The following is a 15,778-nucleotide window of genomic DNA, read 5'->3' on the forward strand; positions in this document are numbered from 1 at the left end:
TTTTCTGTCTCTGATTGGAAGAAACAGGAATTTATAATTGGTTAAAGGTGTTATTTAATAAAAAGTATTTGAAATTATGCTTAGTATAATAATTAGAGAAATGTATATATACAAGATAATAGATATGATTTGTATCTATTTCTCAAAGAAATCAACACAGTTAATTGATACAGAAATAGTAATATAAATATACATTGTTTTAATATGTTGATAAAGTCATTTGTTATGCTAAAAGTATGATTTACAAAGGTATGATTAATATACCTTAATATAAAAAACATAAATATGGTAAAATTTAGATTTTTTGAAAGATTTTCAAAAATTTATTTTAGAGATAAAGAGAAATAGAGAAAGCCAGTGGGGGTGGGACAGAGAGAGAATCTTCACACAGACTCTCTGCTGAGCACAGAGTCCAAAGCAGGCTCTATCCCACAAGCCATAAGACATGACCCATGAGATCATGACTTGAGTTGAAACCAAGAGTTAGTTACTTAACCAACTGAGCCACCCAGGTGCCCTTAAAATGTTTATTTATTTTATTCAATATTAATCTCTTTATTCATAAGGAAAAGTTTTAAATTTTTATTTTTTTAAATTTTACTTATTTATTTTTTAAAAGATTTTATTATTTATTCATGAGAGACACAGAGAGAGACATAGGCAGAGGGAGAAGCAGACTCCATGCAGGAAGCCTGATGTTGGACTCGATCCCAGGACTCCAGGATCATGACCTGGGCTGAGGCAGCTGCTTAACCACTGAGCCACCCAGGTGTCGCAATTTTAAATTTTTTAAAAGTAAAAAATTACTAGATATATAGAAGATATTAGAATTAATTTCTTTCTTTAAAACAAAATTATTAAAAAAAATAATAATAAAACAAAATTATTCTCTGCCAAGAAAATAATTTGTTATGCTTTTTAAAGTTATGTTACTAATAATCATTGTTCCTAATGCTGTGATTTTCCAGTAACTATTTATTCTAGTTAATTTTTCTCAAATATTATTTTTCTACATTCAAGGCTAAATTCTTTTTTTTTTTTTTTTCGCAAGGCTAAATTCAAAAGAGTATTAAGGATAGTAGAATACATTACCTCAAAATATGACTTTAGGAGTTTGGGACATGCCACCCCACTTGGTTGGTATATTATTGCAGCTTTGGTATATTATTTTCAACTCTAGTCCTTGGAAAACAGCAAATGCAGGGAGAAGCTTTCTCTGAGTTCCTCTTATCAGCCTAAAGACAAATCCTCTGAAAGAAACTCAATTGTCAGAATTCCCTTCCCTGGAGTTTGTCAACCAGGGAAGACTGTTATCACAGGAGAGGAGACTAGAAGTCAACACAGCCTTTGGACAAATACTGTTATAATACTGAGTTATTCCTTTTGTCTGGCTATCTCTTAATGCATACATGTGGTATGCATGTTATTAAACTTCCCTTGTTTTTCTCTTAATTTTTTTTTTTGGGGGGGGTAGGAGTCTCAGCTAAGTACTCAGAAAGAGCAGAGGAAAAATTATTTTCCACTCCTTGTAATAGGTACAACTAGGGATGCCTGGGTGGCTGAGTGGTTGAGCGTCTGCCTTTGGCTCAGGTCATGATCCTGGGGTCCTGGGATCGAGTCCAACATCAGGCTCCCTGCAGGAAGCCTGCTTCTCCCTCTGCCTTTCTCTCTCTCTCTCTCTCTCTCTCTCTCTCTTTCTGTCTCTGTCTCTCATGAATAAATAAATAAAATCTTTAAAAAAATAGGAAAACTATTAAGATACCCTTTATGTATAAAACTATTTTGGGGTTTCCTGGAATAGTTACCAGGTAGTAAAAAGATTTGCTTCTTGGCTTTTTAAAAAGAAGAACAATAAAAATAATTAAGTTTGTTTGTTATTCTCCAAACTTAAGTGATTGTTAACTGTGGTGAGAATTCTATCTTTACTAAATGAGGGGTGGACAAACTTAACAGACAATGAGAGAAATGCAGTCCCTACTGTTTTATTATGTGAAAGTAAGGTTTATTAATAGAAATATATTTCAATAATTATATACTTCAATAATTGTATGCTTCTCAGGTTAAAGGAAGCATACTCCAATTCAAGTATACAAACTGCTATAAGAGCTGTCTCTAAGTTAATTTTTGTGTTTAAATATTAATAATATCTTGTGTGAACAATTAATAGCAATTATTTATGTATGTTTTATTACATTAAAGGCCCTGGAGATTGGTCAGTGTCTTTTCAGCTTACACATGATGACTTCCAGGGTAATTATTGACTAAATCATTATGAGTTAATTGCATGTTATTCCTCTAGAGAGGATTCCTTTCTTTTCCATCCTTTTATTGCTGGTTATCAAAATAATAGAAGCAAACTGACTAAAATCTTAAATTAGCATCAGTGGGGCAAACTGACTAAAATCTTAAATTAGCATCAGTAGGGCAATATCATTTAAAATTATTGAGAACAGTTCTAGCACGTTTTCTATCTGCCAAACTTATAACCCTGACAAAATTGTCGAGGTGAGACCAAGTAAGAACCAAAGCATAAAGATCATTTGAACATTTGCAAATGCATATTAAATAATTACCTTCAGCCAGTGGATTTGTTTTCTTGGTTAGGAGTAGGAAAGATAAGTGGGAAATTAAGGTAACATCTCAGGGTCTATTAATGATCCTACTTCTAATGTTCCTAGCAGAATCATTCCATATTTTATGTTGCCCAGAGTCTAAAATGCTTCTGTGTAACTGCTAATTGCTAACTCAAGAGATGATCTTACCATCATCATAGAAAATCAAAACACTAGATTTTAGTCACCCCTCAAGAATCTTAGCATCTGGAACGTTCTCCTTATCCCTTATTCCTAAATGCAAATTAAGTAGCCAATAAATGTTGCAGTTTCATCCTCCTGTGTTCCCATCCTGTCTCATGGCTCATTTTCACCACATTTTCCAAAATTCTGAGTAGTGAACAATTCTCAGTACAATACTGAACTTTGAAAGGACCTTTTCAATCAGCCCTGTAAAATCTTTCAGCTACTTGCTCCCTGTAAAGCACTTGTTTTTTTCTGCTCTCCATTTTGCAGCATTCTAAAATACCTGAGTTAATGACTTTTACTTGTTTGTCTTTTTTCTTCTTTCAGTGTAATATTTACCTTACAGAATTGTAAATGTAAAATATGTATACAAATTACTTAACACAGAAGAGTCTTTATAGATGATCTTCTAAAGATGGTAGTATTACTGTTGCTGCCAATAATTAAAATAACATCCATAGCCTGATGTCACTGGATGATGACGGTGGTGGTACCCATGAAGTCAAGAAACGTAAACAGTAAATAATTAGATAGTAACTCAGAACCATCGCAATGGAACAGTGAACTTCTTGAGTGTAGACCAAACCCAAAAAGAGGGTAACATGCCAACAGCAAATTGAAACATAAAACAGTAGATTACATTGGAGATCTTAAATTATTATTTTCATTAGTAACATTGCAGAGTGTTGCAGATTTCAGGTCATTGTTTTGTTGGTTTTTTTTCCTTTCTTTTTTTTTTTTTTTTTTTTGTACCGATGCTCCTCCTTAAGTTTCCTGCAGACATTTTTAAGGAGAGTGAATTTTATAGGTTTTTTGTTTCTGTGCCAAACCTTAGAAACAAATCAGGTCTTTCCTGCCATATATGCCTTAGACATTAAGGATAGAAATAATAACAAAGCAACTTTTTTCCTCATTGTAACAGGGAAAGTCTAAAAATTTGTAGTCTTGTCCCTTGATACCAAATTTTGTAGTGTTAAGTAAAGAACTTGCACCTTTTTAAGAAAATGTTTAGATTCTGAGAGTAGATTCATTTTTAAAGTTCTCAAGGAAACTTAGTAGGTGAAACTCCAAACCAGTTAAAGGCCAACCTTGCCTTGAGGGCACAGACTCATTAGCACTTGTTCAGGGCCCTATTCTTTTCCCAGGAGAGATCAGGCTTGGCAAAAAAGAAATCAGGGATCATTAATTCTTTGCATTTGTAAGGGAAGTTGCTTCTGAACTTCATTCTTAACTCAGTCCACTTGAGATCTAGATTTCTTAAATGAATTGACCTTTAGTGTGGTAGCCAGTCTTTATAGAACTGTATACCAGTTCAAGTTTTAGAGAGGTTGGATCTGTTTTTAGTAGAGTTATCTCTTGACTTCAAGAGTAAATGAGGGTTAACATTTACTAGGCCAAGCAGTTTCTAAAAGATATCTTTTGAATTTGTCTAAAGATTTACTGGGAAATGTTACCTATATCTCTTTGTATTATAAATTGATTCAACCACATATTTAAGTAGATTGAGTTAATTCAGATTATTCAGAAAAGATGAAATTAAACAGTAAGATTTGTTTGTTTGCTTGTTTATAAGTACTAAAGTTTAAGTTTTGTGATACCAACAACTTTTGTTAACTTCCCTCTTACATGACCATAATTAATTACCTTCTTTCCTATAAATGCATTCTATTCCTTCATTGAAAGGGAGAGGTTTTTCACTATCTTTGAATGTAGACTGACCTTAGTAACTTGCTGAACCAATAGATTAAGCTGAAATGACAGTGTAGCTAGGACATAAGCAGTTTCACAGCTTTTGCCTAGATATCTTAGAATTATTTTCTTTGGAAAATTTGTACTAGAAAGCATAGCCAGCATATTAAAGGTTGGAATAACTCAGGCCATTTGGAGGAAGAGACCATATGGAGAGAGGAAGAGCTAAGAGACAGCAAAGCACTAGATATAAAGTCTTCTTTTAAGTGGATTGTGCATCCTCAGCTACAACAGAAATCCAATCCCTGAGCCACAAAATTATGAGCAAAATAAAATAGTAATATAGAGTTACTAAATATGGGGCTGGTTTTAATGAGATTGATAACTAGAAGAGGATTTGGTCTAATTCTTTTCTTTTTTTTAAGATTTTATTTATTTATTCATGAGAGATGCAGAGAGAGGTGGACACACAGGCAGAGGGAGAAGCAGGCTCCATGTAGGGAGCCTAATGTGGGACTTGATCCCTGGACTGCAATCAAGCCCTGAGCCAAAGGCAGGCACTCAGCCACTGAACCACGCAGGTGTCCCAGTTGGTCTAATTCTATGACAGAAACTAAAACAAGCTGCATTGCTTTGAGATAGTCAGAAGTTGGTAGTACTTTAAGGATGCTTCTGATGATTATTTCGAAGATGAATGAGGAAATGTTATTGGATCCTAGAAAAAAGGGGACTTCATATTGTAGTAGAAGAAATTTTGGCAATACTGTTACACGTGGTAAAGTGGAAAACAGAAAGGGTAAATTAATAAGCCTTTGTCTCGGGGATCCCTGGGTGGCGCAGCAGTTTGGTGCCTGCCTTTGGCCCAGGGCGCGATCCTAGAGACCCGGGATCGAATCCCACGTCAGGCTCCCGGTGCATGGAGCCTGCTTCTCCCTCTGCCTGTATCTCTGCCTCTCTCTCTCTCTCTGTGACTATCATAAATAAATAAAAATTAAAAAAAAATAAGCCTTTGTCTGGCTTGGGAAATTTCCAGGTAGTATCTAGAAAGCTCCAGTTGTCTTTTCTAAATGTCTGTTTATAAAATAGAGAAGAGGATCAACTAAAGAAGAAACTATTCAGTTTTTGAGAATTGTTAAAAATATACAGAGGACTTGCCGGTTTCAGAAAATGTTCATCTCCAATTACCACTTAGCTAAAAATTATCAAGGTAAAAAGTGGTCTCACAAAAGAACCAAATTTAGTATGGTACAAATAGAATAGGCTTAGGGGTCAATTTTGTAAAAGAATAACCCCAAGATCCTGTGTTGATATCTCTGTAAGATTTAAGGCCATCCTTGATAGGACTCCTTAGAATATTACAAGAGTACTCCTAGACCCCCTCTGCCAAAAAGTATGCCTCTAAGAATCCTCAGGGCATGCCACACAACCCTTTTAACTAGACAAAAACACTTGTAAAAATCTTAAGGGGAATACTGCATAGCAACTTGACTTTTGAGTCAAGGTAGAGCAGAGCTTGACTTGAAAAGAAATGTGGATATGATTTTCATATAGTGGAGTGGATTAAAATCTGATATACTACAAGCTCACAAAGTCTTAAACACATTATATCAGCTTAGATAAATAAAAACTTTTAAAAAAGGAAGAATATCTCTGGGCAGCTTAGATAATATAAAAAGCAAATAAATCTTTGAGCTCTAAAACTTCTTTACACAGGAAACAGGCTGAAAAGCTCATTCCATTATGATCATGGTCTATTTCTTATGGAAAATAAGGACAGAACCAAGAACCCAGAACATGGAACAAAGAGATATGGAAAATAGTCACTGGAACCATAAGCATGAAATTGGAATCATGGGCCAGGCTGGAGGGGTGATAAAAGATTAAAGATAAAAATATCCTCTTGTCAAGGAGAGAAAGAGGCTAATAAACATGCAAACACCAACTTCGTGAGAAAGCCATTTTAGAAGTGAGTCATCTAACCCTAATCCTGCCAAAGAAATTGTCTAGCTGAGCTCTCTCTGTCTGATGCCTAAAATTGTAAACAAAGTAAAATAGTTGTTTTAATATCACTAAGATTTGATACAGTAACTTATTATACATCAATAAATGAATACAGAATGGGAGCTTGTCTTTCTTTACCACATTCAGTATAATTAGTATGATTATGAATTAATCTGGTTTCTCCCTTAAATCAGTTGAATATGAGACTTAAACAGAGCTATAATCCTCCCCCTGCCCATCAGGGTTTCCAGCATAAGCAAAGTTATTATATGTTCTCAACAAAGTAGTAATAAATGATTGAGCTCCTTGAACCTTGGCTTTTGAGAAGACGTTCTAAGCATATTTATTGGTTGTTAACTCTTATCATCCTAAAGACAGGCCTTTTGATAAGTCATTTGGTATTCAGCGCTTACTATGTACCAGGTAGAGTTTTAACATCCTCACAGTAACACTTGTTAACATTATTCTTGTTGAAAGTTTAGGTTCCAGAGGGAAGGCACTTTTGGCAAGTGACAGATCTTCTAAGCAGAAAATCACCAAAGAAACAAGAGCCTTAAATTATACACTGGACCAGATAGATTTCACAGAACTTTCCATCCAAACACAACTGAATACACATTCTTCTCAAGTGCATATGGAGCTTTCTCCAGAATAGACAACATGCTGGGTCACAAATCAGGTCTCAACCAATGCCAAAATATTGGGATTGCTCCTTGCATATTTCCAGACACAAGTTTGAAACTAGAATTCAATACAAGAAGAATTTTGGAAGAAACTCAAACATGTGGAGGTTAAAGAGCATCCTACTAAAAGATGAATGGGTCAACCAGGAAATTAGAGAAGAATTAAAAATATTCATGGAAACTAATGAAAATGAAGATACAACCATTCAAAATCTTTGGAATACAGCAAAAGCAGCCCTAAGAAGGAAATATATCGCAATACAAGCATGCCTCAAAACATTGAAAAAAACTCAAATACATAAGCTAACATCACACCTAAAGGAACTGGAGAAAGAATAGCAAGTAAGGCCTACACAAAGCAGAAGTAGAGAGATAATAAAGATTTGAGCAGAACTCAATGAAACAGAGACCAGAAGAACTGTAGAATAGATCAACAAAACCAGGAGTGGTTCTTTGAAAGAATTAAGATAGATAGACCATTAGCCAGCCTTATTAAAAAAGAGAGAGAGAGAGAGAGAGAGAGAGAGAGAGAGATGGGATCCCTGGGTGGCTCAGCGGTTTAGCGCCTGCCTTCGGACCAGGCGTGATCCTGGAGTCCCAGGATCGAGTCCCGCGTCTGGCTCCCTGCATGGAGCCTGCTTCTCCCTCTGCCTGTGTCTCTGGCTCTTTCTCTGTGTGTGTGTGTCTCTTGTGAATAAATAAAAAGTCTTAAAAAAATAGAGAAAAGACTCAAATTAATAAAATCATGAATGAAAGAGGAGAGATTACAACCAATACCAGGGAAATGCAAAGGATTTTAAAAATGTATTATGAAGAGCTACAGGCCAACAAATTAAGCTATCTAGAAGAAATGGATACATTTCTGGAAAACCAAAAATTACCAAAAATGGAACAGGAAGAAATTGAAAACCTGAACAGGCCAATAACCAGGGAGGAAATTGAAGCAGTTATCAAAAACCTCCCAAGACAAAAAAGTCCAGAGCCAGATGGTTTCTCAGGGGAAATCTATCAAACGTTTAAAGAAGAAATAATACCTATTCTACTAAAGCTGTTCCAAAGGATAGAATAGGACAGGATACTTCCAAACTCTTTTATGAGGCCAGCATCACCTTGATTCCAAAACCAGAAAAAGACCCCACCAAAAACAACAATTATAAACCAATATCCCTCATGAACACAGACTCAAAAATTCTCAACAAGATACAAGCCAATAATATCCAACAGTACATTAAGAAGATTGTTCACCATGACCAAGTGGGATTTATCCCTGGGATGCAAAAGTGGCTCAACACTCGTAAAACAATAAATGGGATAGATCATATCAACAAGATAAAAAACAAAACAAAACACAAGAACCATATGATCCTCTCAATAGATGCAGAGAAATCATTTGACCAAATACAGCATCTATTTCTGATCAAAACTCTTCAGAGTGTAGGGATAGAGGGAACATTTCTCAGGATCTTAAAAGTCATCTTGAAAAGCCCACAGTGAGTATCATTCTCCATGGAGAAATACTGAGAGCCTTTCCCACAAGATCAGAAACATGACAGAAATGTCCACTCTTGCCACTGTGAGTTAACATAGTACCAGAAGTCCTAGCCTCAGCAATCAGACCAAAAGAAAAAAAAAAGGGGGCATTAAAATTGATAAAGAAGAGGTCAAATTCTCTCTTTGCAGACGACATGATACTATACATAGAAAACCCAAAAGACCCACCCCAAGATTGCTATGATTCATACAGCAATTCAGCCATGTGGCAGGAGACAAAATCAATGCATAAAATCAGTGGCATTTCTCTACACTAACAATGAGACTGAAGAAAGAGAAATTAAGGAGTCAATCCCATTTACACTTGCACTCAATAGCATAAGATACCTGGGAATAAACCTAACCAAAGAGGTAAAGGATCTATATCCTAAAAACTCTAGAACACTTCTGAAGGAATTGAGGAAGAGACAAAGAGATGGAAAACCATTCCATGCTCATGGCTTGGAAGAATAAATATTGTGAAAATGTCTATGCTACCCAGGGCAATTTACACATTTAATGCAATCCCTATCAGAATACCATGGACTTTCTTCAGAGAGTTGGAACAAATCATCTTAAGATTTGTATGGAATCAGAAAAGACCCCAAATAGCCAGGGGAATATTGAAAAAGAAAACCAATGCCAGGGCATCAAAATGCCAGATTCAAGCTGTACTACAAAGCTGTGGTCATCAAGACAGTGTGGTCCTGGCACAAAAACAGACACATAGATCAATGGAACAGAATAGAGAACCCAGAAATGGGCCCTCAACTCTATGGTCAACTAATATTCGAGAAATCAGGAAGACTATCCACTGGAAAAAGGACAGTCTCTTCAATAAATGGTGCTGGGAAAATTGGACAGTCACATGCAGAAGAATGAAACTAGACCACTCTGTTACATCAGACACAAGGATACACTCAAAATGGATGAAAGATCTAAATGTGAGACAAGAATCTATTGGAATCCTAGAAAAGAGCACAGGCAACACATTTTGTGAACTTGGCCACAGGAACTTCTTGCAAAATACATCTCTGAAGGCAAGGGAAACAAAAGCAAAAATGAACTATTGGGATTTATTTAGGATAAGAAGCTTCTGCACAGAAAAGGAAACAGGTAACAAAACTAAAAGACAAACTACAGAATTGGAGAATATATTTGCAAATGACATATCAGATAAAGGGCTAGTATCCAAGGTCTATAAAGAACTTATCAAACTCAACACCCAAGAAAGAAAAAATCCAATCATGGAATGGGCAGAAGACATGAACAGAAATTTCACCAAAGAAGATCTACACATGTCCAACAAGCACATGAGAAAATGCTGCGCATCACTTGACATCAGGGAAATACAAATCAAAACCACAATGAGATACCACCTCACACCAGTGAGAATGGTGAAAATTAACAAGACAGGAAAGAGCGAATGTTGGAGAGTATGTGGAGAAGGGGAAACCTTCTTGCACTGTTGGTGGGAATGCAAACTGGTGCAGCCACTCCGGAAAACTGTTCCTCAAAGAGTTAAAAATAGTCCTATCCTATGACTCAGCTATTTCACTATTGGGGATTTACCTCAAAGATACAGATGCAGTGAGAGACCAAGACACCTGCACCCCAATGTTTATAGCGGCAATGTTCACAATAGCCAAACTGTGGAATAGCCTCGGTGTCCATCAACAGATGAATGGATAAAGAAGGTGTGATTATATATATATATATATATATATATATATATATATATATATATATATATGAATATTATTTAGCCATTAGAAAGGACGACTATCCACCATTTGCTTCGATGTGGATGGAACTGGAGGGTATTATGCTGAGTGAAGTTAAGTCAATCAGAGTAGGACAATCATTATATGGTTTCACTCACACAGGGAATACAAGAAATAGTTAAAGGAATTATAAGGGAAAGGAGGGGAAATGAATGGGAAAAATTAGAGAGGGAGACAAACCACGAGACTCCTAACTCTGGGAAACAAACAAAGGGTTGCAGAAGGGGAGGTGGGTGGGGGGATGGGGTGACTGGGTGACAGGCACTGAGGACAGCACTTGATGAGATGAGCACTGGGTGTTATACTATACGTTGGTAAATCAAACTTAAATAAAAGTAAATGTAAAAAAAAAGTTAGTTTCCTTGGTTATAAGTTAACAAAATGGATGTTTATAAGAGACTGCTTTTGAGATCAATATATCTGAAATGAAGAAAATTGAAGCAAGATTCAAGAGAGGGAGGTGACTTGACATATACTTTCACCAGCAGTGTTTGTTCACACCATGGAGATTACTGGAGTTGACTTTATCTAGTCATATCAACCCAGTGCTTTCTGAGATTATTGTAATTGTTTATTATAGTTATTTGTGAATTCCAAATTAATTTTCAAGGCCAACCAGCATAAACCTTATCAGAAATGTTGATAGATTCCTACCAAAAAAAAAAAAAAAAAATCACAGTAGAGTCCCAAATTATGGAAGTGAATTCTTGAATACCAAGATTCATTATTTTAAAATGACTTCTGTAAAATATTTTCTATTTTTAAATAATTAATAAAACTGCTTGCAATCTGGACAGATGCAGCTTATCTATAGTAAATTTTAAGTTATTATCACTTTTAGTCAATTGTCTCTATGTGTTTTTATAATTGAGAAAACAGCATGTAGTTCTGAGTTACCTAGAAATCTCAGGATTGTGCTGGTTAATAATTGTGGTAATATTATCAATCTTAGTTTTCATATGGAAATATGTAAAAATTCAACTCAAGTATTTTCAGGCTTTTTATCTTTATTCAGAGAACCCTGTAAAAAACAGGTATATTTTCAAACCTAATATTTATATTTAATATATTTAATATTTCTTTTTAAACTGTTGCCAAATTTGGCCACCTCAATAGAATTGTTTTACTATATAATATAAATTTATCCAATTAAAAATAGGACCTATATCAAAATATTTCTCTTAAAATTTATAGCAAGGATCAGTTACAGACTTTCAGAATTACAATTTGTACTTTATTTAAGCTCTCATCAATCATTCAGCTTGTTTCCTGTCTTACTTTTTTTTTCTCTTACCTTTTTAGCAATAAATTTCAGTGTATTTCTGTAATATTATCTTGTTTATAAGATTTATTTTTAATTAATAAAAGTCTCTAAAATGAAAAAAAGATGACTTCTTTTGATTTCTCATTCACTGAATTATTTGAAGATTTCCAACTGCTTTTGAAACAAATCTGATCAAATGCAGAGGATTCACTTATTAAAGGTTCAATAGAATTACAGTTTACTCAAATTGATTTATGAAATACCTTTTTGTAATTATGAAACTTCTTAAATTTAATTGATGCCAGGCAGGGAAGTGTGAAACTGTGTATCAGTGTGCTACAGAAATGATGATGATGATGATGATGATGATGATGATGGTGATTTTTTTATTTTGATAATGTTGATTAAATATCAGCTTTACCACAAAAAGTCATGTATTTCAGTAACTTGTATATTCAAATTTTGACAATTATAGATTGTTTCAATTGCAAAAAATATCACTGCTCATTTGGATGCAATTATGAATTCCTTCACATGATCAATTTTAACAACATTGACTGCATAGAATTCATAATTTAGAAAAAAAATTTCTTACCATAATTCTGTGAGTCACCAAAATTTGTTTTGTCAGTGTCCATATGATTATCAATAGTATTACTACATATACAATGAATTTAATCAATGTACAACTTTTTAACTGAAATTATATGACTTCAAAACTATGTACAGTGAACCTCCAAAAGCTTTACTTTTATTTAATTTATTGGACAAAACATTAAGTTATTATTTTAATAATCTTATCTATTTTTCTATTAAAAACATCTATTAATATGAATCTGACACTGTTTGTAAATGACTTCTGCTGTTAATATAACGAATGTTCTAGTTAAGATATATATTTTTTTACTTAAAAAAAAACCTTGGGAGTCAAAGGCCAAAATTAATTTGGAAGAATAATTATTTATAAAGAAATAAGTCATAATTTAGAGTGATACATAAAAGCATATTCTGTAACTCCATATGTTAAAATATCATTTTTCATGTTTTCAGGTTTCATGCAACATTTATGTTCATTTCAGTGTCAAAAATTAGAAATTTAGTATTTGATTTTTATTTGATTTCATCATAAGTTTTTTTACTGACACCTGAAAGCCAAATTAAAGAATGACAAACATAAAATAAACCATTGCAGATTTACACACTCATGGAACTAACTAAACTGCTTTTACAAAAGCATTTTATTTTTCTCTATTTGTTCTATGGTGATGTTATTCACTTTATTTCTCACGTATGTGTCACATATGTCTAATGTATAATTTTCCACATTTCCTACTGGCTGCTCTAACTGGTAGCTTGGCATCTTCCTGCATCTCAGAAGCTGTAGTATGGATCATGGTAGAGTTGGCTGGTACAGGGACATCATGTTTGAGTAGTGTTTAATTACTGTACAAGGAATTTGCTGCTCTTAGCTTATCCTATTCCTTAGCAGTTTATGTTTATCAGTAAGTGCCCTCAGGAAAAGAATGGTGAGTGATCCTTGCTCATTTTTCAAATTTAATGACATGTTAAATTGTTAACTCTTACTGCACATATATCATATGCACTACTAGATGATGCCATGTGATGGGAGGAATGATTAAAGGTCTAACTAAAACAATTCTGGATTATTTTATCTAATTCTTAATACTACTACTTCATTTAAAACATTTTTTTGGATACTTTCTAAGTTGGACAAATGCTCTTCCATGAAAGCAGATATAAACTAGAACTTTAATAGGCAAACAGAAAATCCTATCAGACTATTTATAAAAAAAACCTGAGGAGTATCTTAACTATTTGTAAAGCTATAATATTGTAAAGAGATGAGATTTAGTCAATGTATGTTCTCAGAAATTGAACAAAGGGGAAGGGCTAGGAACTAATTCAATTTAAGTTTTGGTTAAAGGAATGAAATATGTACTAACAGAGCTATCTAAACATAAAGTTTAATATGTTGAAAGCATTTTATATTCATAGAAATATTCATGTGAAGGATAGATGAACATCTACTATTAATGCTATGGAGGAGATTCCTAATTTGGGTAGGAGTTTGGAAGTGGTGCCCTCTGCACAATCTACAGGTTTTTATTACCTACAATGAACAGTAATGTGCGTTGTATCCCACTACAATGCAATTTACTTTACGGTGGATTCAGTAAAAGTTATTCAACTATGGCTTCATGCTAAAAGGTAATGAGGCAATCAAATGAACCTATTCTAATTTGTCCTGCTTATGGAATATCTTACATCATGGAAAACCAAGGACAGAAAAAGGCCATGAAGCTCAGTGCAGAAAATGGCAGAATTAGAGAGAAATACCAGCAGTTGAATCATTATGACATAGTGAACTGCAATCTTTTTACTATAAAATGCAATTCAAATTTTATACATTTATTCTCAGCACCAATATGTAGTCATCATTATCTCAGTCAAAAGTTTTCATTTGGCACCCACAAGTACATGCCAGGTACTAGGTCCTGAATGAAGAAAGTTTTATACACACATATATATATATTTTTTCTATGCTTTTCTAGGCTCTCTGCCAGGTGATGCTCTTTGATTTTCAGACAGAGCAGATGAAAATGTATGTGTGTGTGCGTGTGTGTGTGTGTGTGTGTGTGTGTGTGTGTTTTACTTTTCTCAATATGGATACAAGAAAAGATATGGGGATCCCTGGGTGGTGCAGCGGTTTGGCGCCTGCCTTTGGCCCAGGGCGCGATCCTGGAGACCCAGGATCGAATCCCACGTCGGGCTCCCAGTGCATGGAGCCTGTTTCTCCCTTTGCCTATGTCTCTGTCTCTCTCTCTCTCTCTTTCTCTCTGTGTGACTATCATAAATAAAAAATAAATAAATAAATAAAATTTAAGAAAAGATATGTTTTGTTGTTTTACTTTTGGATTTTTATACACAATATTTCTTGAAACTAAGAAAATCTTTGTTAAAAATGTGAACATTTTGGTTGATTCTAAAACATATTAAAGATTCAAATTGATTTAAGTATAATAGTTATAATATGTTCTAATATAATTATAGTCTTGTATATACTAATGGTTATGTACTGAATGTGTCTGCACAAAAATCATTTGTTAAAATCCTAATCCCCAAATATGATAGTATCAGAAGGTGAAAAGCCTAGGAGTGGTGATTAGTTCATGTGGATAGAGTCCTTATGAATGGGATTAGTGCCTTTATGAAAGAGCTCCCAGAGAGTTCTCTAGCACCTTCTTGAATGAAGGACACATCTAGAACTTGGCAGTCTATTATTAAGCAGGAATCAGATGCTCAACAGCCACCAAATTTGCTGGCTCCTTGATCTTGAACTTTTCAGATTCCAGAACTATGAGAACTTTTTGTTATTTGTAAAATACCCAGTCTATACTAATTTTTTATAGTAATCCTAACGGTCTGCAGCAGTAACATTTTATGATTATGGTATAGAAATCAGTTATTCCTCCAAAAAAACTTTTATTCTTCCTCTCATAAAACATCACACAGCAAATGATAATAGAAATCATTTATACTTATGGATAAAAATATTTAATTTTTAAACACTTTATTTGAGAGAGAGAGAGAGAGAGAGAGCATGCAAATGTGAGGGGGAGGGGCAGAAGGAGGAGGAGAGAGGCTAGCAGACTCCCCACTGACCCCGGTAACACAGGACCCCAAGATCATGATCAGAGCCAGGACCCCAAGATCATGATCAGAGCCCAAGTTACATGCCTAATTGACCGGGCCACCCAAACATTCCATGAAATGTTTCTTAAATAGTTACAGATTTTAGGTGTATTAACTGTATACTTAATAAACATATGAAAATGGCATTTGTACATATAAAAAGTTATCCTTTTGCAAGCAAACATGAAATTATACTTATTTAGAAGATGAATATATTGAAAATAGTGGATTAAATGAAAACTGTCTTAAGTCATTTCTATGGTGTTGTCAGGTATATTAATATACATTAAGCCAGTTTCAAATAGTAGCACTGAT

Source organism: Vulpes lagopus, chromosome 10, assembly GCF_018345385.1.
Source record: "Vulpes lagopus strain Blue_001 chromosome 10, ASM1834538v1, whole genome shotgun sequence".
In the NCBI taxonomy this organism is placed as follows: domain Eukaryota; kingdom Metazoa; phylum Chordata; class Mammalia; order Carnivora; family Canidae; genus Vulpes; species Vulpes lagopus.